This window comes from Corvus brachyrhynchos, unplaced genomic scaffold (genome assembly GCF_000691975.1).
Source record: "Corvus brachyrhynchos isolate BGI_N302 unplaced genomic scaffold, ASM69197v1 scaffold28, whole genome shotgun sequence".
Lineage (NCBI taxonomy): Eukaryota > Metazoa > Chordata > Aves > Passeriformes > Corvidae > Corvus > Corvus brachyrhynchos.
The window spans coordinates 3,980,804-4,005,561 of record NW_008246058.1 but is presented as its reverse complement, the minus strand read 5'-3'; the positions used below and the strand labels follow the sequence as shown (position 1 = coordinate 4,005,561).

At 45.3% G+C, this 24,758-nt stretch overlaps 1 protein-coding gene across 1 annotated transcript in view; it reads left to right on the top strand.

Moving 5' to 3' along the window:
* The first annotated feature begins 223 nt into the window (after positions 1 to 223).
* ZHX2 (zinc fingers and homeoboxes 2) overlaps positions 224 to 24,758 on the top strand; it is a 49,395-nt gene continuing 24,860 nt past the window's right edge. The window contains 2 exon segments of the mRNA XM_008642620.2: positions 224 to 4,985; positions 6,151 to 6,197. The gene's annotated coding sequence lies outside the window, so the exon portion shown is untranslated.

The window sequence follows — 24,758 nt, the reverse complement described above, 5'->3', positions numbered from 1 at the left end:
TGGGGATGCTGGTCAACAGTGGCTGAACATGAGCCAGTGTGTGTGCCCAGGTGGCCAAGAAGGCCAGTGGCATCCTGGCCTGTATCAGAAACAGTGTGGTCAGCAGGACCAGAGCAGTGATTGTCTCTCTTTACTTTGGTGAGGCCACACCTTGAATCCTGAGTCCAGTTCTGGGCCCCTCAAGTTGAAGAAGGACACTGAGGTGCTGGAGCATGTCCAGAGAAGGGCAATGGAGCTGGGGAAGGGTCTGGAGCACCAGTCTGATGAGGAGCAGCTGAGAGAGCTGGGGGTGCTTATCCTGAAGAAGAGGAGGCCCAGGGGAGACCTTACCACTCTCTGCAACTCCCTGGAGGGAGGCTGTAGCCAGGTGGGGAGTTGGTCTCTTCTCTCGGGTAACAAGTGACAGGATGAGAGGAAGTGGCCTTAACTTGCACCAGGGGAGTTTTAGATTGGATATTAGCAAACAGGTTTTCACAGAAAGGGTGGTCAGGCACTGAAACAGGCTGTCCAGTGAAGTCACCATCCCTGGAGGTATTTAAGACACTTAGGGAAGTGGTTTAGTGGTTGACTTGGCATAAAGGTTCTTTCCAACATAAATGATTCTGTGACTCTATAAGGGGACATCCCATGGTGTTGAAAATCAATTAGCAGGTTAACAGTCCACAGCTTGGTTGTTCAAAAATAGAACGTTATTGCTGTACAAATGTTGGGCAGAAAAAGTGTCCAACAACAGTGCAGCAACCACTTTGTTGGAAAACAGTTCTCAGTCATGGCCCTGGCAGAGGAGGGGTCCAACAACATTTTTCCAACACATTTATTACTATGGGCAAGTATGTAACTAACCAGAGGCTGACAGTCTGAAAGGTTCAAGAGGAATAATGTGAAGTAGTTTAACCTTACTAAAAGCCAAATAAATTAATAACTTTTTCTTATCCAGAACCCTACAGGATATCTCTCTCTCTCTCTGGTTGAATTTCCTTATGTGATCAAATCTTCTTCTTGCTCTAAACCCCTTGCTGCCAGTTTAAAATAGTATGAGACTGAGATTTCTCACCCTTCAAGAAAACACTTTGATTTGTTGAAGGAAGCTAGGAACAGTTAAGGAGATAGGAAAGAAAGTAATATACCTTTCTCTGTGCTGACATCTGCAACTGGGGGATGTGTTGAAAAGTAAATATAATTCGCTTTGAGCAATGCTTTCCCATTCTCTTTCATTCTGGTTCGGTGCTCTGATTCCCAATGAAGTAGACATATCGATGGAAAGTGAGGTGCAGAAGGGCTGTAGGACCTCAGTGAAGAGGCTGGGGATCATCCCCCATGCTAGGGCTGTGGGACTAATGTTATTGTTCATTTGCAAATTTTTCAAGAGAGCACTGAGATGAGAAGTGGCAGGATCACTGTCTGTCTGTCTGTCCAGTGCCAGGGAAGCCAGGCCAGGACCCTCACCAGCCCCTATCTCACCTTGCAGCTGAGGCCAACCTCAGCTGCTGCCAGCAGCCAAACCAGTTCTTACCAGCTTCAGGTAAAACTATGGATGGGCACAACCTGGCCCTGAGCAGCCTGTGCCCAGGGGGTTGGAGCAGTCCCCTGGGGGTGCCAGTCAGGTGAAGGTGGCCTTGGTGGCTGCCCAGGCTGCCTGGCTCAGCCATCCACTTCCCTGGAGTATCATGCTCCTGCTTCTCCCCTAGAGGCATATGAGATCAGTTTCATCCTGATGGAGAACATGTTTCCTGAAATCTTCTGAAGCTCTAAGAGAGGGGTAATAGTTTCTGGGACAGTGCTGCACAGTGAAAATGACCTAAACCTATGAAATTTACTTCTTTTTTTTTTTTTTTAAGACAGCTAATTTTTTTTGTTGTTTTTATTTACTCTTACTTTGCTGTTAATATTTCCAAAAGCAGCTGGTAATACTAAGAAGGCATTGCAAAGAGGGGTTTGGTTTATTCCTGTAGTTTATAGGAATTTTCCTGGAGGAAGCTAAGGCTGGAGAGCTGAAGCATAGTGCAGCGTTGGATTGACTATCTGGGACAGCTTCTGCTCAGAGATCCCTGGAAATGGTGCAGCATGGATAAGGACTTTGTGCAAGTGGTTGTCATACTAATGATGTGGAAAATATGACTCTTGGCAGGGGCCTCCTACTCTGTGTTTTCCAGGTCAGCACCAGAGGTTTTCCTGGGGAGCTCAGGGTCTGCCAGCAGCAGCTGCTGTGGGGTGGAAATACCCCTCTCTTTTTAAGCTTCGTTCAAAAGGCTGGAGAAGGACAGCTGAGTGCCGAGTGGGACAGGGATAAGACCGCTGGGGATGGAGTGGTGTGGGAGATACCCTGTGGTCTCTCCAAACATCACCATCCACACAGTGTGTGAGCTTACATGGGGACCTCAGTGTACTTTGAGGTTTTTTAATGGCTTTTTCACTGCATATTTAGGTTTTTGATGTAAACTTTCAGTTATATTTTAGGTTGTAGGGATGGGGGGAAGGATGGGTTAATTTTAATAACTTTATGAAAAGACATTGAAGGCAAGGATGCTCATGAGCACGTTAGTCCATGATGCTGCATTCTGCCAGGTTTGGTGAATGTTTAACCAGGACTGGACCAGCAGCCAGGAGCTGTTGGGGCTCTTGGGATCTGTTGGGGCTCTTGGGATCTGTTGGGGTAGCTGTGATTTTCAATGTGTGGAGACAGACGACTTTCAAGAACATTTGTATCTGCTAATCATGCTGTAATAACAGTCTGCAGTCGAGAGGCTGCAAACCCCCCATTTCCTACACAGCTGTGCATATTTAATTCGATAGAAGGCATTGCTCGTCTGCTGTTAGAAGTAATTCAGATCGCTAAGGTGGTAATTTTGATCATGGTGGTTTTTAGGGAAATATAGGTGTAAGCTACACTGAAGAGTTAATAAATGCCTAGTATGATACAAACACCAGGGGGTGAGGAGCGGGGACATGGTGGGTGGCTGCCAGTGCCCCACCCCACATCGTGGGCTTGCCCTGTTCCTGCCTCGCTGAGCCAGCAGCAAAGGAAAGCAACATCCTGGGCACATTAGCTTAGTGAAGGAAGTTTTTCCTGACGAATTGCCTCTACACCAATTTTGGGCATTGAGGCAGTCAGGGCATTTGATGTGTCACCAGCAGTGCTGTGGGGGGAGGACCAAAGGTGGTGGAGCTGTGGAGGGTTGGCACGACCTGGTCTGTGGGGATGCTTTTGGCTGACCCCAGGGTTTAAACCACCAAGCTGGCATCTTTCAGGAGAAGAAGTCAGGAGTGTGGGGTTTATTTTCCTTCATCTCAAGCACAGCTTGTGAAAGCAAGTGCTTTCAGGGCTTCCAATTCCGTTTCTCTCTGTAAAATAGGCTTTTGCAAAATTGATAATTTCTGTAGGTTGAGAGAGTCTCAAAGGAACTTTTCTGTCAAGCATCTAAAAAGTGCCATTATTTCTCTTCCCTGTTGTAACAGCAGCTTGAGATTTACCTTTTAACTCTCTAAAGATGTCTCGACAATCTCTTTTTTGTGAACAACTCCATGGTGAATAAAGCAAAATAATCCCATTTTCAGGTGGTTTGTGCTGTAGTGTTTGGGTTGCAGAAACCATGTGGAGTGCTGGTGTTTATCAAGTATTTAAAAGCCTTTTTGTTTATTTTGTTTTGTTTTGCCATGAGATGTAACTTCTTTTGGAAAGCATCTAGAATGATGAAGCAGCTGGTGGCTGAGTCTCCTACTCAGTGTGCAGAGACTGAAGATTGGCTGGGATAGCTGGAGTTATTCACTGCATGCTGTGGGCCACGTAAACACACAGACAGGCAATTCCTGTGAACCAGGAGGTGTGTGGTAACACATAAATCACCATAAACTGTTCAGTACATGTACTCACCAGGATACCACATGGGAGCCAGCAGATACAGATCTCCCCAGCTCTTGTCCATTATTTGCAGGTGCTGGTGTGGCACAGCTCATGTAGGTGAGATGATAATGGCTGTGTGAATGCCTCCTGTGCAGAGGGCAGGTCTGGCCTGAATTTGCCTGATGCCAGCATTGTGATGCGTTTCAGGGAAGTGGTGTTTTCATGGCAAGGAAAGCTGCTTTCTCCTGCCTTGTGCTGCCTTGGAATAAGCATGTCCCCATGGGAGGCTGCTCAAGAGCTGCCTACGCAGGGAGGCTCAAGACAAACAAACTCAGGCAAGAGTTTTCATTAGTAATTACCTACCTGTTGAAAAAAGTTGATGTTTCTATATGAAATGTGTTTGTGACTCCTTCATTTCACTGTTGCCTAACTCCAAGCATTCAAAAGCAGTAGCAGATCTCCCAGAACTGTGAAATAGTTTGAGAGAGCTGAAATATGTGTGTGTGTATATATATATACACATATATTACCAAGTTGTTTCTGAGCTGTTATATTAAACTCAAATCATTCTCATAGCCACGAGGGGCAGAAACTTTTTGCATACTTTCTGAAGAGGATCGTGCAGTATGAGTAAAACAGCAAGGGATTGGATTTAATAACCCTGAAGATTGCTTTCTGCTTTATGTTTCCAAAAGTGGAGATCCTTGCAGAAGCTTCACCAGCTGGGTCTTTAGGAGAAGTACCAAAAATTGTGAGGGTCAGTATACAGTCCCAAGAAGCAAGAGCACCATACACATATACATTTACTTAACGTTCTAAGCAGAGATTTGAAACTGGGGGAAGGAATGGGCTGTGTTGCATTGTAGGTGATTTTGTTGTTCTTTAGAAGCGTTTTATTCATAAGTTTGGGTTTATTTCTTTCTGTTGGCAAGCTGTAGGGTCACTTTCGTGTGTTGGACACAGCACTTCTAAAAAGCAGGATTTCAGATAGCAGTTTTAGTAAAATATAACTGGACTAAACCCCTTAAATACAGAAACAGCTTCATCCTAAGCCTACCATGTGAGAACGGAGAATCTGACCCAAAAGAGGGATGAAGGATGAAGAGCAGCAGAAGGTGGCCTGCTGGGTCCCAAAGTGTTGGAGGTATAAATAGCACAAAATCTGCAGCTATCTCATGTGTTTTGTTTCTCTCTTACAATTCAGTGAAACTAGCATTTTTTTGCCTTACTCTTAGATGGAGCAAAGCGGGAAGCAGCTTCCCTTCTATCTGTGAATAAACATGCAGCTTCTTCTAGCCTAAGCTCTTAAAATATGGTTATGGTTGTGTAATACCTTCTGGTTTCCCAGCTCCTCCAGTAGCCAGTGTTCTCTTTCAGGAAATCAAGTCATATCTTCCCTTGGAAAGATCCAAAACAATATCAACCTAACCTGCTGGGAAGCAGCAAAAGACTCCAAGTGATTTCTTTTGGGTTTGTCAGCCTACCTTCCTCAGGCCAGATAACAGGAGTCTGGAGTTTTAAACCCAAATACTTCGGCTTGAACTGAAAGTGCACGTTGTGCTCACAGTCCTGCTGTCAATAATTTTCTGCCTCTTTTCCTGGGGGGCTTGTGGGGTGGTTTGCTGTTTGTATTTCTTTTACTCAGAGCAGTCCCTTGGCTGTTTATTATCTCTTTAGCCATTCTTGCAGACCTGCAGGCACAGTGTTTTTCAGGTGTGTATACAGCCACTGCCAAAGGGGAATATTTTTCTATTTACTCCTGCTCTTGCAGCTGCTGAAGCTAAACCTTCCTCTCCTGTTTTTTTAGGGAAAAAAAAAAAAAAGGCAAAAATGAGGAAAGCCAGCTTTAGTTTTGGGAGACAGCAGGTGAGTCCATTTAAGGAGGAGAAGGACAATTTTGATGGCATTTTGTAGAAATTCCCAATAGTAAAAGAGTTTGTTCTGGAATGTGTCAGCTGCAGCGGCTGTTTTGTGGGTTTTTCCAGTGCAAACCACAGTGGTGGTATCTCAGGACATCAGTGTGTGAGTGCTCTCCACTGTCTGCTTGGCCTAAGAAATGTGGATTTTTTTCTTTCCCTGAGAGGCTCCCAAAGTTCATCATGTTACTGTAAAAGGACTGGAGAACCAAATCTTTCAAATTCTGCTTGTCAGTGGTGGTCAGTGGAAATGGGAATTGCTGGATTCCTGCTTTTTTTTTTCTAGTGCTGGTGAAAAAACTAAATTACCAGTCATAGAGGGGAAGGGATGGCTGCTATTTTTTTCTCTTCTATTTTTCTCACTGACTTACATGGTTTTTCCCACTTTTTTAGGTATCAGAAGTACCGAGAGATTCCCAGGATGTAAGAAATCAAGTGCTGTAAGTGAGCAGCTTTTTCTTGCCATTTTCCTTTACATGAGAAGTCCAAGCTTGCCCAAACAGAAGGAGAATCTTCTAATTTTTTTCTTTTAAAGACACTTCAAGAAATGTTTACAGCAAGCAAATCCAGTATTTTGGAGTCAGTTGAGTGCCTTTGGCACCTCTTTACAACTCACAAAATAAAGTCAGCATTGTATTACCACATAGGCTGAATAATTCTCTCACTACAGATATAAACCACATGAATGCATTTAACTGAGAATATGGTCAGCAGAATGGATCATTTGCACCATCTGAAGCTTGTTTGTTGTTTCCAAGCTTTACCAGCTATGGAAAGACAGAATCTTGCTGAAGAGTTGAGGCATTCTTTGGGAAGTGAGCTTGCATCTCTTGGAAGGGAAAAAGAGCACAGATTAGCTGTGAGGTTGTTTTTGTGTGTGTGGACAGCACCTGAGCCCTGTCATCAAAACAGGAAACTATTCAATATTTGAGTCTTCCCTGATGTGATAAAATAGCTTTGAAGAAAGTTTTATATCACAAGACACACCTGCACACTTGCTTCAAAGCAGCTTAGCAAGCAGCTTTTATATATCTATATCTATATCTATATATATATATATATATATATTTAAAAAAACCTCTAAACCCTGAAAATGTATATTTAAAGAGCAGCTGCCCTATGACCTTTTCCTATGCACTGCTAAATGGTGTGGGTTGGGATTTCCCATCAGCTGTGGCTGGTCTGCAGCTCTCCAGGTGGACCACCCAGTGCTGTTCTAAACGAACCTCAGGAAGGACTGGTTAGAGTCACTGACTCTGTGCCTGGCATAGTGCACGCTCTTGAGGCAGCTTCTCTGCTCTGCTCCAAGGCTGGATAACAGGGCAAAAGTTTGGGTGCTGTTGCTCTGGGCTTTACTGCTTTCTGTAAGTAAATTTTATTAGCAAAGGGGGTGAATAAGGGGGTTTTTTTGAGGTTTTTATAATCAGCTCAACTCCTGTTCTGTGGTAGTGAAAATCTGTGGTTACTTGGATATCAGCAGAGTTTTGTTTCTATTTTCATTTCAGTGGCTTAAGTCTGTTTTCTGTTACAGCAACAAAAATCTTATTTGGGCTAGATTGGAATAAAGACCCAAATTGAAATCAGCCTGAAAAAATAAGGGCTAGTTTTGTTAAAGGAGAAGAACTGAGTCCCTCCGTGTTTGGTAAAGATGTGGTAAAAATTCCCCAATAAACACCTATCAAGCATTCAGAAAGTGGTAAGCAAAAAAAATGAATCCTTCTTTCAGCTTTTTGTGAAGGATACTGGCAATGAGTGTGGTTACTGGAGGAAAAGAGGGATGTGAAATGATGACAGTGTTTTGTATTGATCTCCCTCAGTAAGGTCCATGGTTCGTACTCTTCCTTTGAATCACAAATATTTGCTTCTAACTCCCTGGTGTTTAGACTTTCACACAAGACTTGCTAATTGAGCTGTGGGGCTTATTTTTTGTGAGTTACTTACAAAGCATTGTACAGGGTGGGCTCTGGTCTCTGTTTATTTACAGCTGTGTTGGCTTCAGAGTGATGAGAAGAGTAGATACCAATTCAAGTGAAAAAAACTTAGCAGAAATATGCCATCTGTGTATATTGTGTCTCTCAAAGTATATCCACACGATAGAAAAGCTCTTTGCTCATCTCAGAAACAAAACCTGATTGTTTTTCGTTAGGTAGGCAGTGTTGAAATCTGGGAAGTGTTTTCTCAGGTCCTAATGAATCTACATCCTAATGGACCCCTGTGGTGGTTGGTTCCACAAAGGGGTTGAACACGGAGAGCTGCCCCCTGCCCTTCAAAGGGGGGGACTTGCTGGTCCCAGGTAGATGTTGTCTGTGTCATTAAGTCAAAGTAAAACAGCAGTGCTGATGCAGGCATGTAATCCACAGATGCCTCTGATATAGCTGTGTTAAGAGGATGAGAGATAAAGCCAAGGGTATCCTCCTTGGGAGCTCTTCAGGCAACTGGTGTATGGCCTCAGATGGCTCTGAAATTTCTGCAGCAAGATACAGTGACAGCTCAGCAATGAAAGGAGACTGCAAGTTCCCATTTACCTGTCTTCTCACACTCTGGCTGCATGACAGGAACTGGGGAGCATGAGGTAGCTGCAGTGGGACAACGCTGACGGAAAAACTCATCTCCTGCTCAGAAGCTCAGGAAACCCAGAGCTGGAAGAATTTGGCTCCTGTATGTCTGCTCTCTCTGTCCTCTTGCAGTGTTGCCCTGCAAAATGCTTCAGGATCAGTTGTTCTGTAAGAGAATTGAGGGAGAGAAGGAAAAAGAGGCTTTCTTGTCATTTCCCTTTCTCTGTTTGCCTGCCAGCACCTGGAGGTGAAACTTGCCAGTGGCTGCTCCCAGAGGTGCCTGTCCCCTGTGAGGGGTGGCAGCATGGGTTGCAACAGTGACTTGGGGTGGCTCTGACTGACACTCTTGCAGAGGGGCCTAGACCAAGAGCTGACACACTGTGTTATGAGCTGTCAGGAAAGTGTTGGTTTGGGAAGCTCCTGCCACTTCCAGTGGGCTTGGGGACATTTATGAGCCAGCTGCGAGTGGCGGTTGCTTCACCTATTAGGCTTTAATACACCATCCCTTTGTAAGGCAGCATCTCTGTCCTGCTATTTAAAACCAATACCCACTTTATTACAGGTAGGATTGCCCTGATGGAGTTTTGTTCTCTGAGCAGTGCAAGGCAGAGCCATCTCTTGGTGGGGAACCAAGCCCTGAGAGGATGCAGGGGAGGGGTTCTTTCAGGCTGTATGTGCTGGAGGAGAAGCATCCTCAGCTGGCGTGTGGTTGTGTGGCTGCCCTTCCACCCCAGGATGCTCTTTGGCAGGACAGGTTGGTGAGGTGGCTGCAGATCACAGGATGCCCAGGGCAGGCTGCAGCATTGGACTGCAGAGGCACAGCAGGTCTGGTGGGGGAGCAGGAAGGACAGAGAAGCGGTCCTTTAGGCAAAAGTAGCTTGGATAAATTAACTCATTTATGTCAAGGCTTCTGGATGTGTAACTTTAAAAAAAGTAACACTTGTTGCAGTAAAGTGTTCTCTTATCAGATGAGATTTAGATAGATTTGGGGTTACTTTTGTTGCTTGGAGCCTGAGCAGTGAATTTGCAAACATTTTCTGCAGAGAAAATGACAACAGTGTGTCTTAGGAGTGCCAGCACTATGTACAGAAACAGCTTTGCCAAATGCAACAGTGGTGCTGCCTCCTTGCTATTATATGGGGCAAGAGGTTGGGCTCTAGCTGTGGCAGCCCTGAAAAGCTGAAACTGTCGCTTGTACTTGTCACCCACAAAGCCACTTCTCCAAACAGTGTGCTCCTCACAAAATCAGCGCTCATTCTCCCAGTGGTTGATCAGGCAACTGTCTAGAAATTTTGGAAAGACTGTGTTTTATTTTTAAAAAGGGGGGGAAATACTATTCTAACTTAAGGATAAAGATTTGGAGGCGAAATTGGTTGGAGAGCAGGAGAAATTTAGTCAGGAGAGATGAGGCTTAGCCCAAAGTCTCCATTACAGTTCCCAGATGAGAAGGGGTGACAGGATTTCTTTCATGTAACTGCAAATACGCAGTTCATATTGGAGCCCAGGGCAGGTTTTCCCAAGAGTTGAGCTGGTTGGGCTTTGGTGAGGACAGGGTTGCTGCTTCCTGGCTCTCCAGCAGGCCCAGTGGGGTGGTCCTTTGGGATCTTGCTCCATTCATCTTATTTTTGATAGTGTTTTTTCTTCCTTTTCTATTCCCCTTAAGTATGATGTCACAAATGACATCAGTACAATAACTGCTTGTGGTTGTCATAGCCACAGTCTGTGACACCCAAACAAAGCAGCAGGAAACCAAAGCTGGCATACAAATGCTGTAATATTCATCACATTCCTTTTGGTTAATAACTGCATGGTTAGGTATTTATTTTCCATTGGGAAAAAAAAGAGGAAGGGGACTTAAAAGCAAAAATTGGGTCACTGAAGGGGAGGAAGGTAGTTTCCAACTCCAAATGATAATGTAGCTGCACTTCTGCCTCCCAGTGCTCTTCCCCTGAGGTAATGTTGCTCTGGCATCAACTACTCAACTCCCTTCTGCAACTGTTCCCATGGCTGGGGACCACATGGTGGTGCTCCTCGAGGACAAGGCAATGGGAGACATTCCACTGCCTCAAACGAAAGCTGTGTCCTCAGGGCAAAGCCTCCCAAAGGCTGGCAGTGAGGGCCAGCAGCAGCCACATGTCAGCCAGCTTTGACTGCTGGATGGCTGAGGCTGCCATTCTTGTGGTGCATGGATAGAGTATAGAAGGGTTTTTTTAATCTTTTGGGGGGGATTAGATGTGATGGGGGAGTGGTTGTTTGCAGTTCTTTGTTTTGTTTCTTGAATCTGTAAAATAAGCTTTTCTGGGTGAGCAGCAGAGCTTGTTTGCCCCTGCAGGATTTAATCACTCCTTCAGAGTTTTGCACAGTTGGCCTAATAGTAGGAAGGTGCTTGCTGCAAAAAATAATTCCAGTAATGTTAAAAAAATTAAATAAATTACAGAAATAGATCTGGTATGAGCACTGCATTTGCAAGACAAGCACTGGAGGCAGGTGGTTAGGGCTTGCTGGGAGGGAGCCACCTCAGCCTGTCACTGCTGCAGGCATGTGGGGAGCCCCCGTCCGTGTGCCCCTCGCCAGAACTTCCCCTTGCCCACTGCCACCCCCCTTTGTGTCCCCACAGGGACATACTGACCCTGAGGGCTCCAGCATGGATGGCTTCCCCAAAATATTTTGCCATTCCTGGGCTGGGGCCTTCCCCAGGCCTGTCTGTGCTGGGAGCAGGCAGCAAGCACACAGAGAGCATTCGGTGCCGTGGCTCCTGCTGGTGCTTGCAGGGAGGTGCTCATTATATAATAGCTGCTGGTTGATTAATATGCTGTGAGTCAGAAGCGCCAGGGTATTTTAGCTTTCTCTAGTTGCTATGGAAACATTATTTTAACAAATAGCTTTTTAATATTTAATTAAAACTCAGCTTTTGGCAAGCTGGAGTAAGAACTATTACAATTACTACTACAAAGGGTTAGCAGTGAAGTGTATTCCAGAACCATGGCTTTTTGGTTGAGCCTGTGTCATGTGTCCCCCCCTCTGATCTGTCAGGTTCAAAAAATAAAAAAAAAAAAAAAAAAAAAAAAAAGTAAAAAAATCACTAATTTATTGCTTGTGAGAAGTGTATTCTTGTTCCTAAGACACAAAGCAAATGTAATGCAAATCTGCAGTTACTCTTAACAATTGAAGGTTGTCACTTCTTTCAATGTACAGTGCCAAGGCAGCTCTGTAAGGACGAAGCAGTGTGATAGCATTTATTAGTCGCTGCTGTGTCACTGGTGTTTCTTCTTCTACCTTTGCCTCCTGAATGAGATCATTCCTGTTTTGTTTGCTTCGTGTTCCCTCTGTGTCAGGTTGGATGCTTTTCCCTTGCCAGCTTGTGGAGGAGGCTGGTGCTGTGTCCGGATCAGGCTCTGGACAGATTCCTAGTCTTTTTTTAGGTGAGCTCCTCTGCTCCCTGATACCAGATGATTCTGCAATGGAGACAAACGAACAGAGAACTCAGTCTCCAGAGAAAAATAAATATTTAACAGCTCTTTGTAAATAACTGTTATTTATAGAACAGTTGCAGGTTCTATCATGCTTGGTAAGTGGGGGTGCTTTTTATGCAAGAATTCTGCCATGAGGGACTCAGTGGATGCTTAATGTCATCTGTGATACAATAATGAAATGAATGTGTTGCTCTCATGGGATTCCCTTCCAGCCCCTATTTCCTGTGATTAGCTTCAATATTGCACACTTTGTCTCTATTCACATCACATTCCTTCATATTGTACTGAAACCTTATTTGGAAGGTAACACCTTTATTTCCTGAGGGGAGGGGAAGGGTGTTGAGCGTTTTGACTTAGGCAGATGGGTCTGAGGCTATATTACCTCCATTGTGTATCAGTGTGGTGGCTGGCCAGGACCTGGGGATTCATCAGCTCAGCCTCTCACTCTCAGAGAGTCTGGGTTGGTGCTGTTATACCATTTTATAAATGAGTGAAAGTAAACCTGGAGAGATGGATTAGGATGTGTTTTGCCCCAGCTGCCTATAAGTTAAGCAGTTATTCTGTAGTAGTGGTCTAATCACTTCCACCATCAGTCGAAAGACCTGCACCATTTCCAGAGATGTTTCACCCTACTTTAGGACAGATGTTTGAGGCAGGTCTCAGGCTTAGCCCTCAGAATTGTTCGTTTCTCCCCATTTAACTCAGAGCTGTAAACTAGACGGGGAAGAAGTAGACAAGAGGAATGCCACCCTGACCAAAGATCTTTTATACAGTTTCTATAGGTGGTCCATAGCACTGTTTCAGGCTGCAGGATGTCCTTGTCACACTGCTCTGGTCACACAGTGTCAGGTGCCCCTTCCAAAGCAGCACAGCTGATCTCTGCTACACATTGCTCACAGCTGGGCTTCAGGGATTAACAACTTGGAAAGAGATGCAAAACCAGTCCCCAGGCATGTAAAATAAGGTGCTAACGATTTGTCTAAACTCTTCTAGCAAGCCAGGAAGAGAATTAAGGCTTTCCTTCCTATTTACACCGAAGGTGTGTTGTCATGACCAAAATTAGAGTGATAATGTTTTTGCTGCAGTAATATAACAAGCAGTATGGGTGTGTTAGGCAGTTCTTTAAAAAATCCTTCTAAGGTGCGTCCCATACTTCTTGCTAAATTCTTTGTTCTCTTTTTAAACCCCTCTGCTAGCTGGTGGCAACCTCAGTGAATCCAAAGGTGATCCCAGGATGTGGCTGGAGCTGTGATGGAAGCAGGGTCTCTGGGTATCTAGATAGCGACAGCCACCGAGCAGCACATGCTTGCAGCCACCTGTGTCAGCTGCTGCTTCCTGCAAGGTCTGGGAAGGAATCCTGACTATTTTTTTCCACCAAGGACCTGAAACACACTGCAAAAACCAAATTCTACTGGTTTTGTAGCAAACGTGGGTCTCCATGGGGCTTGCAAGGCAGCAGCCAGGACAGGCTTTGCAGAGGGATGGTGGGAAGTCCTGCTGTGCGGGAAGGGCAGCATGGTGGGGGGGAGGACAGGCAGTGGCTGTTGTGGGAGAAGCTGACAAGCAGATGGATGAAGCTGGCATTACCAGTGGAGTGGAAGAGGTGAGTGCTGCTATGTTAGCAGATGTGATCAGGCTTCCTCAGAGGGATGAGGGGTGCTGAGAGGTTTGAACCAAATGCCCCGACCAAAGGAAACCTGTGGAACTGTTCCTTGGGAGGAGGTGGGAATGGTTTGGTTGATGGTGACTGGCAAAGGTAGAAGTCTGAGCAGTGATGCTTTTGAGTATCAAAAGGCAGTTGGTTAAGTAGCTGAAATGGGAATTGTTGTGAGAAGGTACAGAAATAACATTTCTACCTGAAATTTTCATCATATGGTGAAATTTTGCAAAGGATACAGAGAAGTGCTGGAGAAGAGCAATCCTGCTTAGGCTACATGCTAAGAGAAAAGGCCTGGTTATAGGTAAGAGAGATGTGGCTGATAGCCCAAATACTGACAGTACAGCAGATGGGGGAGGAGGGAAGGTCAGGAGCTCAGCTGTCCCTGAGCAGAGCTGGTGCAGAGGTGAGCAGTGGGCTCTTGGGGAGGGATGGCTGTGCCAGGGGGTGGGGGGTGGAGCGGGCGGTGGTGTGGGTTGTTGGGGGGGGGGGGGGTCCCTGATGCATAATGCTCCTGAGTGTTGTGATGGGTGGCAGGTCTGGGTAGTCAGATCTGCCCTGGAAAGCTGTTCCCAGGGAGGGAAATCGGGTTCATCAAGAGGGGGGAAAAGTAGAAGATGGGAGCCTGTATTTTTTTTTGGGTAGATGTGCACTGGAGTTGTACTAGAAAAGCTGAAATGTGATTTACAATGGGAAATAAATGCTCCACAGCAAACACAGACTGCTGTGAGAGAGTTTACCTGTCAGGTCCTCAGCTCAGCATCAACTACTCAGCCTCCCTGTATGGATGTAATGTGCTATACAGATTTTCAATTTGCAGTAATTTGGGACATGCATGTAGTCTGCAGAGGTATGACATGCACTCAAGCAAGTCTGACTTTCCCACCTGAGGATAAGGGTGGATCCAAGCTGGCACAAAGCCCTGTGTGGGAGCAAAGGGCACATCTTACCCAAGGGAGTGCTCAGAGATACTGCAGTAACAGGGACTCCCCCAAATGAAGCCCAAGGGTTGTGGGCTTTTGGGGTTTTTTTTAATGGTGATTTGGGATCCATGTACACACTTTGCATTGCAAGTCCATGATGTGTCGCAAATCCCCATGTAACCAAGTGTGGAGTCTTCTCCCCTCACTTAAACCCTTATTCCCTCCACTTAAAGCTAAACCAGGCTTTGCTGGCTTTCCTCTTCACTGGTCCCAGGGGATTTAAAAGGTACACTGCTATTTCCATGTCTGCCTGATAAGCAAGAACATCAAGGGATGGAATAGAGTTAAGTGAATTGAGAGGAGAGAGGTTAGAAGTGACAAAAATTGCAATGAACTTTCCTGCAGCTTCCCATCTCCACCTGTTCCAGATTTTTTTTTTTTTTTTTTCTTTGCTGCCATCAGTAGTTTTTGGTAGTGTTGTCTTCTCAGTGGCTGCTCACTGATGGAGTTGCCTAGTGGAAGTCAGGAGCCCGATGTCTTGAAAGCAGGAGCGCTTGGACCTGTGAGTCTGCTTGTATATTGGAGAATGTGCTCCTGTCTCCTAATGCAGCAAATGCAGTGGGGTTATCACATGCTTTGCATCACCAACAGTTTCACACAGAACAACTGTGATATTTGTATGGGTAATTTGTGCTTAGTCCCAGTTGTGCTGTTAGTGGCATTAGGGTAGAGCATCACAGAGGCACTGAGCACAGTAGTTGTCTCTGAGTTGACTCAGTTTTCATTGTCAACGTTAGTTATGACTCAGGTATAACCAATCTGGCATGTTTCCTGTCTGCAGTTCTCCAAGTACACTCTTCTGCTTGCGTGCCTCAAACCAGACTATTGCTGTGTTTGCCACGCTCTGAAATCCAGCCAGGCTTGCAACAGATGAACCAAACCCCACAGTGCTTGGGGCAGCTGCATTTCAGGTGCTGCTGTGAGTGTGTGTAAGGAAGGGCGAGTAGGGGGTGCAATGCTTTGGGAAGAGCACCTACAGGAGGAGACTCGAGCTCCAGTAGGACAGGGAATGGCCTTGCATTTATTGGATTTGTTATAAATACTGGATTAAAATGTGTTTTATTTTATTTGTATTATATATGTAATTGTATCTAGTGAGTAGGTATTAGCTAATATATACTATGTAAATGCAAAGAACAACTGCTTTTTTTTTTAGCTCTGCTATAAGGCATTCAGTAGATTCCCATCTTGATGTGACCTTGCTTTCCTGTTCAGGAAGTTCTCCTGTTTGACCATCCAGGATTTGCTCTGGCAGTTGCACCCACACCACCTGAGCCAGGACCGAAGCCCTTTCACTGTGGGTGGTTCCAGTGGGCTGTGGGGTGCCCCGCTTGCCTCCCTACACTCAGTCAGAACAGACTTCCTTACCAGTTCAACCCGGGCTTTCCCACAGCAGAGTCTCAGATGTCTGGATTCTTAAAATAATCATGGTGCAATAACAGAATAACAGCTTGAACTGGTGCCTCTGGAGGTGGGACCCCAAACAAAGGAATCCTTGGGCTTTTACATCTGCACAGTCTTAAGTGCATGAAAGTCTGGGCGCTTCCTGCTGGGTTTTTGGCTCCTGCTGTGTCTCTGAGTATCGGGTCACCTGGCTGCACACGGGTCCTCTGTGCCCTTTGTTGTGCACAGGGTTGGTGCCAGCTCTTCCCTCGGGCTCCCTCCACCCAGAGCTCAAATCTGCAGCTCTCACGGCAGCTGCTCACCGAACTACCTGCACTGATTGTATTCTTCAACATCTCCAATGGTTTTACCTTCAGTAAAAGAGCCCTCTGAGTGGCCATGGACAGGCCATCCCTCTGTTACTGGAGGACTGCAGAGAAGAAGCAGCTTTCTTCTTTGATCTTGCTATTGCTGGAGTCAGTAGCAAAATTTCGGAGGACTTCAATGAGCCAGGATCAGCCCTCTAAAAATACTCCCAAGGCACTAGGGGAAAGCACTTGTGAGTAGGTGAGAAGCAGCACTTATCTGCCTGTGGGGTGGAAGGGAGCACACCGTTGTTAATAAATGTTGCTTCTTTATGAATACGTTTCTTCTGGTGCATGTTATCAAAAGGAAAGAAATCTCTGCAGTGGTAGTGTAACATGTAGGGCTGTCGGTAGCAGCAATAAGTTTTGATCTGTTACTGTCGAAATTCTGCCACTTTTTTGTAAGAGAAGACCCAAAAGCACCTTCCTTTGCTGTCTGTGAAAATCTGAAAGGTGCATTTTGTGCATGTCATGAGGATCTCTGAGCATCTCTTTCCAGATGAGTCTGGATGAGTAATTGTGTCATTTGGACAAACTCCTGATGCATACATTAGCCTCATGCTAGCCCTGACTGCTGGAGGTGGCAGTGAAATCAGAGGTACACCCTGTGTGTTAAAAGCAGTGTAAAGCTTCGAGAGCCTGCCATAACTTATGTCACCTTTGAGGATTCCTAAGAGTGGTTTTGAGCATAGGAAGGGAGACAGGGTTGGCTCAGGTCAGGTTTGCATCCCCTGGCATGTGGTATGTGCCCACGGTGGTGGCATTGGCAAGCATGAGGGGATGGCAGTGGTCATCTCCTTTCCCAGCAGAGAACAGCTTCAATGTGTCCTTTAAGCCTGAAGCTAACCAGGAAGAAAACCCCTGTGCTCAGCCCCCGCGATGGCCCCAGCACTGCTCTGCAGTTGTGATATGTCTGGTACACACCAAGCTGTGCTCTCGGGGACAGGGCAAATGGAGAGGAGGGAGATGGTGACCTCCCAACAGCTGCTGTGGTGGCAGAGAGGAGGGAAACAGTGATTTAGTTGTTCTTGGTAGAGGGGTAAGTGACTCCAGAGAGCATTTAAATAGCAAAACAATTAGAAGGTATTTTGAGGGTTTCATAAGCTAGTTGCAAAATTAATAAACATTAGAAAATCTCATTTATAAGGGTGGGGAGTTTCAAGGCTGCATCTCTCAGCAGTATCCCAGGGTTAGGAGAGCCATGTGATCATTCCAGTATCTTAGTTTGCTTCAGGCTCATGGAGGCTTGGTTTCATACCTGTCTAGCACCTCCCTCTTCTTGTCCATCCATGCTCTCCTTGCCCAGAGGTGCTGGGTTTGCGAGAGAAGGTTTATTGTGCCACTGCTGGTGACTGGGGCTTGCCACTTAGCAAATATTAAAAAAAAAACCACAGTAAAGCAACTGGTAGGTATAGCTGGTGAATTATCCCTGAAAATCACAGTCCTTGCTTCTGACACCTGGTTTCTGCAACACGTCACTTGTCTGCCAGCAGACGCATAGCTGTATCCATCAGGTCTCTGAGGCTAGTCATAGATAGAGACCTGTTAACTGTGGCTTCTCCTCCTCAGTATATGTATTGTGCTCTGGGATATGTCAGGGGCATGGAGCACTGGGCTCAGGTGTTGTGTCCTTTTCCCTGGCTGCTGAAACACATCAGTAAATTTAGTGGTGGTAACATCATCATAATGAGCTCTGAGCAATGTGAGCAATGCACAACTCTGCAGTTTTCCAGAAGCTGTTCCTTTACAAGACCCCTTTTCAACACCCTGAGCACTGCTGTGATGTCATACAAACTGTCCGCTAACTGAATGTCTCCTTTAACACGTGCTGCTTTTGTATCACTTTCAAATGCCAGAATTTTGCAAGAAATGAGATTTCAAATGCATCATCTCTTGCCCCCTGCAGTGCATGTTTGTGGTCTCATCTGGTCCTGGTGTAGTGTCTGCTCAGGTGGAGGCTCCTGGGCTGCGTATTGAGTGTGCTCACATTTTGTGTCATCGCCACAGCTGTGCAGCACCACTTCTCTTTTGGGGAGGAACCACCCTCTGTGCAGCCTCCTTGGTTGCTGCCAGTCGGTTTGCTTTTCAGAGGACTCCAGCCAGTATTAAGCTTGCTGGCACTGTCTGACAGCACTCTGTGCCTCTGCTTTTCCTCAAACACTCAGCCCTGAGAAGTCTGAAAAGCTGGACAACCCTGGGTCACCTCACAGGAAACAGAGATGTTCAAAGAGCTCATGTAATTAGCTGCACTTTCCTTTTTAGATACTTCCCAATCTGCTTGAGCCAAGGAGCCAGCCGTCCAGTTTGCTGGTCAGGGCATTCTGTAGAGACCTCACTGTGTGTCCAGGGGCTTTCCCTGGCTCTTCCTGCTGGTGGGAGCCTCAGCTGGGATGGCAGCACAGACCTAGATAACATTGGAGATTTGAGTACAGAACACATAGGAAAATTAGGTCGTGTCTACTTTACACAGGCTGGATTTTATTCCAGGCAATTAGAAGCTGGGGGTGGGAGGCCTTTGTATTCCAGTGAGTGAATTTGGTGATGACAGCATGGCTAGATCAATGCATGCTGGCAGTCTGTGTATCCTGCCCTGTGTGGGTTGCTGGAGGTGCCTGGTGTTCCTCTGCTGCTCCTTATCCCTTTCTCTGAGACCCTCCTCAGCAGAGGCTGGGTGTCAGATTGCTCTGTGCGCACAAACCTTCAGCAGAGCAGCAATTAACCCAAGGTGAGCCATGTTTCATAGGAAGTCCAGGAGGTCCAGGACGGTGGTCCTCCTTTTGCAAAGGTTGGTGTCATTCTGGTGGATACCACTTGCTCTTTGCCCTCTGCAGGGTACAGGTACACTCAGCTCATTGCCTGAAGGATTTGAACAAAATCTGTCTGACTGCATGAGTTGAAATTTGTTCGGTTTAACCCTAGAACAGATTTCCCTGCAAGGGGCTCTTGTCAGAGACAGTAGTGCTTGGTGTTCTTTGTTGCTCCTGAGCCACCAATTGTAGAACATCTATCTTGTTGCTCAAAATTGCTTTTTTTACCATAGTGTTAGCAGGGTGTTTTGAAGTATATTGACTGGTGAAGACAGCAATATTTAACACCTTTGGTTTTTTTACCTTCAAAGCAATTTATAACTAATAGTCCTTCTGACTCCCATGTTAGCAGGGACATAATGTGTAAACTCTTTGGGACAAGGAGTGGGGCTTGTATGGGTTTGTAGCAGTGACATTGTGGTTGGAGAAAAACTGCTGATCTGGGTACACCTTCTTGCCATAGAAATCCTGCCTAGGAATCATACTTCACATGAATAACTCAAAAATGCTGGAGAAGGTATTAGGATTGGCATGATTTAGTGCAGTTAAACTGTATCTTGTCTTTCTCTAATTTATGTAAAGCAGTTTTTATCTGTCTTGGGGGGGCGGCGTGTTCTTTTCTTGTTTAAAGTTCCAGAAATCTACATGGGAGATCTTAAAATTGGATGAGTACTGTGTGAAGGCATTTCTGAGTTAAGTTGTAACCTGAAGCATAAGGAAAAAGGTTTTCTTAACTTGTTGTATTAGTAAAATATATTTGAACCAGTGTTGCACATCATTAAATATACGGTGAATCACATATGACAGATGTGCCGAAAAGAGTCTAAGATAATGTGACCAAAATGTCATGCTGTAACAATATTCACAGAAGAGAGCAATTTCCTGGAATATAATCTTCATGGGCTGTAAAATTAAATTTGAAAATGTATCCCCAGTTTTATCTTGCCCCTTTTAAAATAAAACCTCTGGAAATTTTTAACCCATTGGTTGCTGTTACAGCAGTTTGTGAAGGTTAAGCTTCTTGTTGGGTCTCAAGTGCCTTTTTCCTTCCCCAGCTTCACATGCCAAGGACAGAGTGAATCCTTGCACCATCTATTGTAGCACACACTTCTGTTGCACGTGCTGGAGGCTCCCCACAAAGATACAGATGTTTTCTGCTGTGTTCTCCAGGTCTGCTAGCTGTTCTTCAGGTTTCCTGAAACAGTGACCATTTTTGGTAATACCACTGCAGCATATCACTGGGCAGAAAAATAGTCTAGGCTTGTTTTGGGTTTATTTAGGATATGTTCAACTAGAAGGCATTGCATGTAGTTAAGCATATAGGGAACTGATGCTGGCACTAATAGTGGTGTTCTCCAGGGATCTTTTACACCTTGACAGAATGTATAGTCTAATCTAATTATGGTAACCTATCCTAAAACCATGGTAATTAAACTTAAGAGATTACTGAAGTTGTAGGGTATGGTTTTCTGAGTTAGTTTCCAAACCTGTCTCTAATCTCCGTTTTAAACATTGACTTCAGCTTCTCACTAAGCTTCTTTAACTTCCACTGTGTTAGTCAAGCAGCTAACTGGGAACTCTTGCAGGCTCCAGTTAGTATGCATAGTCCTTATTGAATTAGATTGGAAAAGCACTTGGAATTTGAAAGAAAAGCAGAATGTGGAATTGTGATCTTTCCTTTTTATGTAGACTTTTTGAAGGAGGAAGACTGGGATGTCTTTATCTATGTGAATCATCAAATGATTAACAAAAACACAGGAAAAATGTGTTTATCATTGCTGCCTTGACCAGGGTTCTGAGCTGAGATGAGCATGCCTGGAGGTTGGGCTAAAAACTGAGCGGGAGTGAGGGGCATTGCAGTTCCTGTGCATTTGGCATGGGAGAAGAAAGGCTGGAGTCTCTGACCAGGGCTCTGCTGGTAACAGCAACAAGGCTGGCCTTTTGGCCCCTTGAGCTAAACTCAGAAGGACTTCAGGAGGCTGAGGGCAAAGTTGTTTCTTCTTCATTCTCCTCTTTCCTTCCTCTCCAAGTCCTTGTAGCCCTTTGTTGCTGCCAATTCCTTCTCATCTAAGCAACCCCAAAACCAGTAGAGGTGCAGTCCAGCACCTGCTGTTTTCATCATCTGCCTACAAATTGCCCTTCCCCTCAGGAAAACCCGTCAAAATATCCATGTGCATGCACAGATGAAACAAACTTACAGTCCCACCGGGATAAATGCTGTATTAACATCACAGATGTAACATCATCACAGCTCTGGTTTAAGAAGGGCAGATGGAAAAGGCTCTGCTGACCTAATGCCCATTAAAAAAAATATCTGTACCTAGTGTCAGTGGGCTGCTTTCTTCCTTACCTTCTTTCCTTTTCTTATCATTTCTGTGCTTTCTCTTCTGAAGAAGTTCAGTGCTGCATTAAAGAGATTACAGGTTCTTTTCATCTTACCTCTTTTTTTTTCCCCCCAATTTTACTTCTTCCCAGCAAGCCTCAGGGGTCTTTTGGTTTGTTTTTTTTTTTCCTTTTTCTTTTCTTTTTTTTAAATTTTTTCCCCCTGTTTTAAAGCAATTGATTTACAGCTCTCCTACCTGCTGGGAAAGATTGACCTGCTACTGAGCATTTTCAGACAGCCCTTCTTATGAGTCACTTGGGACTGAAAGCAAGCAGAAGGCCAGGTTGAAAGGTGTTTCTTTCCTGATGCTATTTACACCCTAAGGAAATAGTGATGGCATGTGCTGGTTTTGTATAGCTTGATACATGTTGTGTGTATGTGTACCTGCATCTTGAAATGGGGTTGTCCAAGGAGAAAATACTTCCTTTTTTTTTTCTCCACCGACACCCTCTTGATTTCTCCAAATCTGAATGAAATCTGAGTGCACTTCTGTTTTCACTCTTTCTCTCATACTGTGCTTTAGGTGGGCTTTTGCTGTGCACTTTTGTTTTCACAAGTTTCAGGATGTGCTTTGTTTCCTCTGAAACATGAGGTGTGGATTCCATCTGGAAACATTTCAGTGGGTCATACAGTTTGTGGTTCTCTTCCTTTGCTGCCCTGGTCTCTCTGTGCCTGTCTCTGGCAGGGAGTATGGGGAGACCAGCAGTGCTGAGCCACCATGCAAGAAGTGAATGAGGAAGCATACCTTTCACCTCACTTCTGGTCAGTGCAGACTCGATGGACCATGGAGGCTATTTTGTTATTGAGCATCTAAACCCTGAAAAGATATTTCAGGGCAGTCTGGACAGGGTTGCTGCTTTTTTTTTTCCCCTCCAGCTCCTGCTGTCTTGATACCAACACTAAATTGTTTTTCCTTCAAAGGAACAAACTTGACGTGCCAGGATGGTTGTTCTTCATCCTTTCTAAAGAATGAATCAGCCAGCGCTGAATTTCCTCAGACACATCTTCTGCTTTCATGTGTTGGTCTGAAAACACTGACCTCAGCAGCTGGGCTGATTTATTCCACAAAAGGAGGAAAATCTGTCTATTCTTGTTTGAATTCAGTTTTAAAAGAATAAGATCTAGAATTAAAAGCAAATGAGAAAAAAGCAGGCCCTTTTAAAATTTTCTTTCTTATACCTAATATGAAGGCTATTTTCTCACTTGCTCATGCAGTAGCTAAGGCCAAGTTCCATGGACATTGCCCTTGAAGTCTTCTAGTTAGTGTCACCTTTCATCAGTAGGAAACAGCCAGAGATGCCACGTTTGAACCCTGGCAAGTGACAAAAGAGACCAGTGAAGATTTACACACTGGCCCTACTCTGAAGATGAATCAAATCTGGGGTGACCCATCCTGTCTCGTTTCTCCTGTCCATTCTTGTCTGGGGGTGGTTTGGATGCAATTAACTGATGTGAACTGCCAGTATTTGGAGAGTAGGGGTTTGAGAGCCGATTTCAGCAGTGGGATCCAATTTCTCAGCAGTGTTGTGTACAACTGGGCTGTGTTTCATCATATTCACTTTATTAAAATAAGTGTTACAAGAGGCCTGTTCAGTGACTGAGTGAGGATTTTCCATTGCAGGCTCTGCCGCCTTTTCCCACTTCCTGGCTCTCTTTCCTCCTCTTGCAGTCCCACACATGGGATGACTTTGCTTTAGAAATTATCTTTTTTTCAAAAGGGCAGCAGAGGCCCATGGCCTGTGTGAGCAGGATGGGGTTTTAAGGTTTTCTTGTTTGTTCCCTCTCTCTCCCCTCTGAGTTTTACCCTCTACTTTACTGTTGTGAGTCCACAGGACGTACCAGGGAAACAGAATGCATTGGGTCATGTGTGGCCTAATTCCCCTCCAAGCCCAAAGCAGCCCTTCTCTGCAGGGACTGCCTCTCTGAAGCATTTCTAGAGACCACACAAGTCAGGAGCTGTGTGAACGCTTTGTCTGGTTTCTTCTGCCTAAGCTTCCTTCACTTCATGAATGTTTTGGTGAGGGTAGAGTAGACAAAAGGTGTTGGAAGAGAAGCAGATCACTTCCACAAGGCAAAGAAATCATGAAGAGAAGAGCAGCTTTGGGGAGAAAAGACAAAAGTAATTCAATAATTAATTGTTTTTTATTGGGCTCCTCTTTCAGATGAGAAGCATGCAGTAAGTCTTGACCTAGTTCCCTGACTATCACAGAAGTCTTGAGGTAGGAATTGCTTCAGGGAACATCCATGGGCGAGTGTTTCCCTGCCAGAAGGCAGCTGATCTGCTGGAACTGAAGCTCTCCACTCAAGTGTGGAGCTCTCCGCATAAGTGTGTTTTGTCAATGCTTTTGTTGGGAAAGAGGTCTGAAACCCAGGCTAGATACGAGAGGTCCTGGCTGATGAATGCTGCTCTGAGATCTGGTTTCAAGTCTCTGCTATCTCCAGCCTTATTGATGGCACTTTTGCTTGTCCCCTTCCCCGCTTCTTATTTGGATTTTGGGCTCAGGTGATAATAATATCAGGTCAAATAATAGCATCAGCTCTTGCTGTGGAACCTGGTTTTTCCTAAACTTCAGGAACTGCTGTGTAATTAAGCTTTCACATAAATCTTCAGGAGAAATAACCCAGGACTGCTTCAGTCTGGGTCTTCACAGTGCTTAAGGCATTCTTGCTGGTGATAAGACAGGCAGGGAGTGCTTCTGAGATGAGGTGGAAGGGAGGAAGTCCTAGGGAGATGGCTTGTGGGTCAGTTTTGGATTGCCAGTAGTTACATGAGAGGTTTGGCTACAGGGCTAGCTTGAGGGCTAGCCAAAGACAAGGTCATAGCTCCCACGTCTACACCCTCTGGGATATGCTGAATTGCTAAAGTATTCATCAAAGAGCGTGGGCAAGGGACATGTTTTGGAGGAAAATGTATAGTTGCAGAGACAAGTTTGAAAGCCTAGCTGGTGTCTAGTTGGTCCTAGCAGAACATCAGGGAGCTTGCGGGTGCCCTGCCTGCCTGCCCTGCACACTGGTTGGGCTGCCCACAGCAGTGGCAGGTCTGCCTGTCCTCCAAAAGGAGATGCCCTCAGTGAGCATCCTGCTGTTGCATGTCGAGACCATCTGAGAACATAGCCCAATTGCCTTAATTCCACTCCCTTCTGGTGTGGAGAATGATTTTGGGACTACAAGGATAATATTTTATGCTGTTTAGGAAACAAAATAGATTGATTGGGCTTACAAAGCAAGCAAACCAACCAACCTGCAAATGACAGAGCAGCTGGTTAGCAGTAGCTACGACACGTTTCAGCGGTGAGGCTGTGGAAGTGCTGCCTTTCCCCAGTGTATTTGGTTCCCAGGGGTGACAGGATTGCCAGGATGGCAGCAACAGCTGGAGTTTTCAGCAGGCTCTTTCC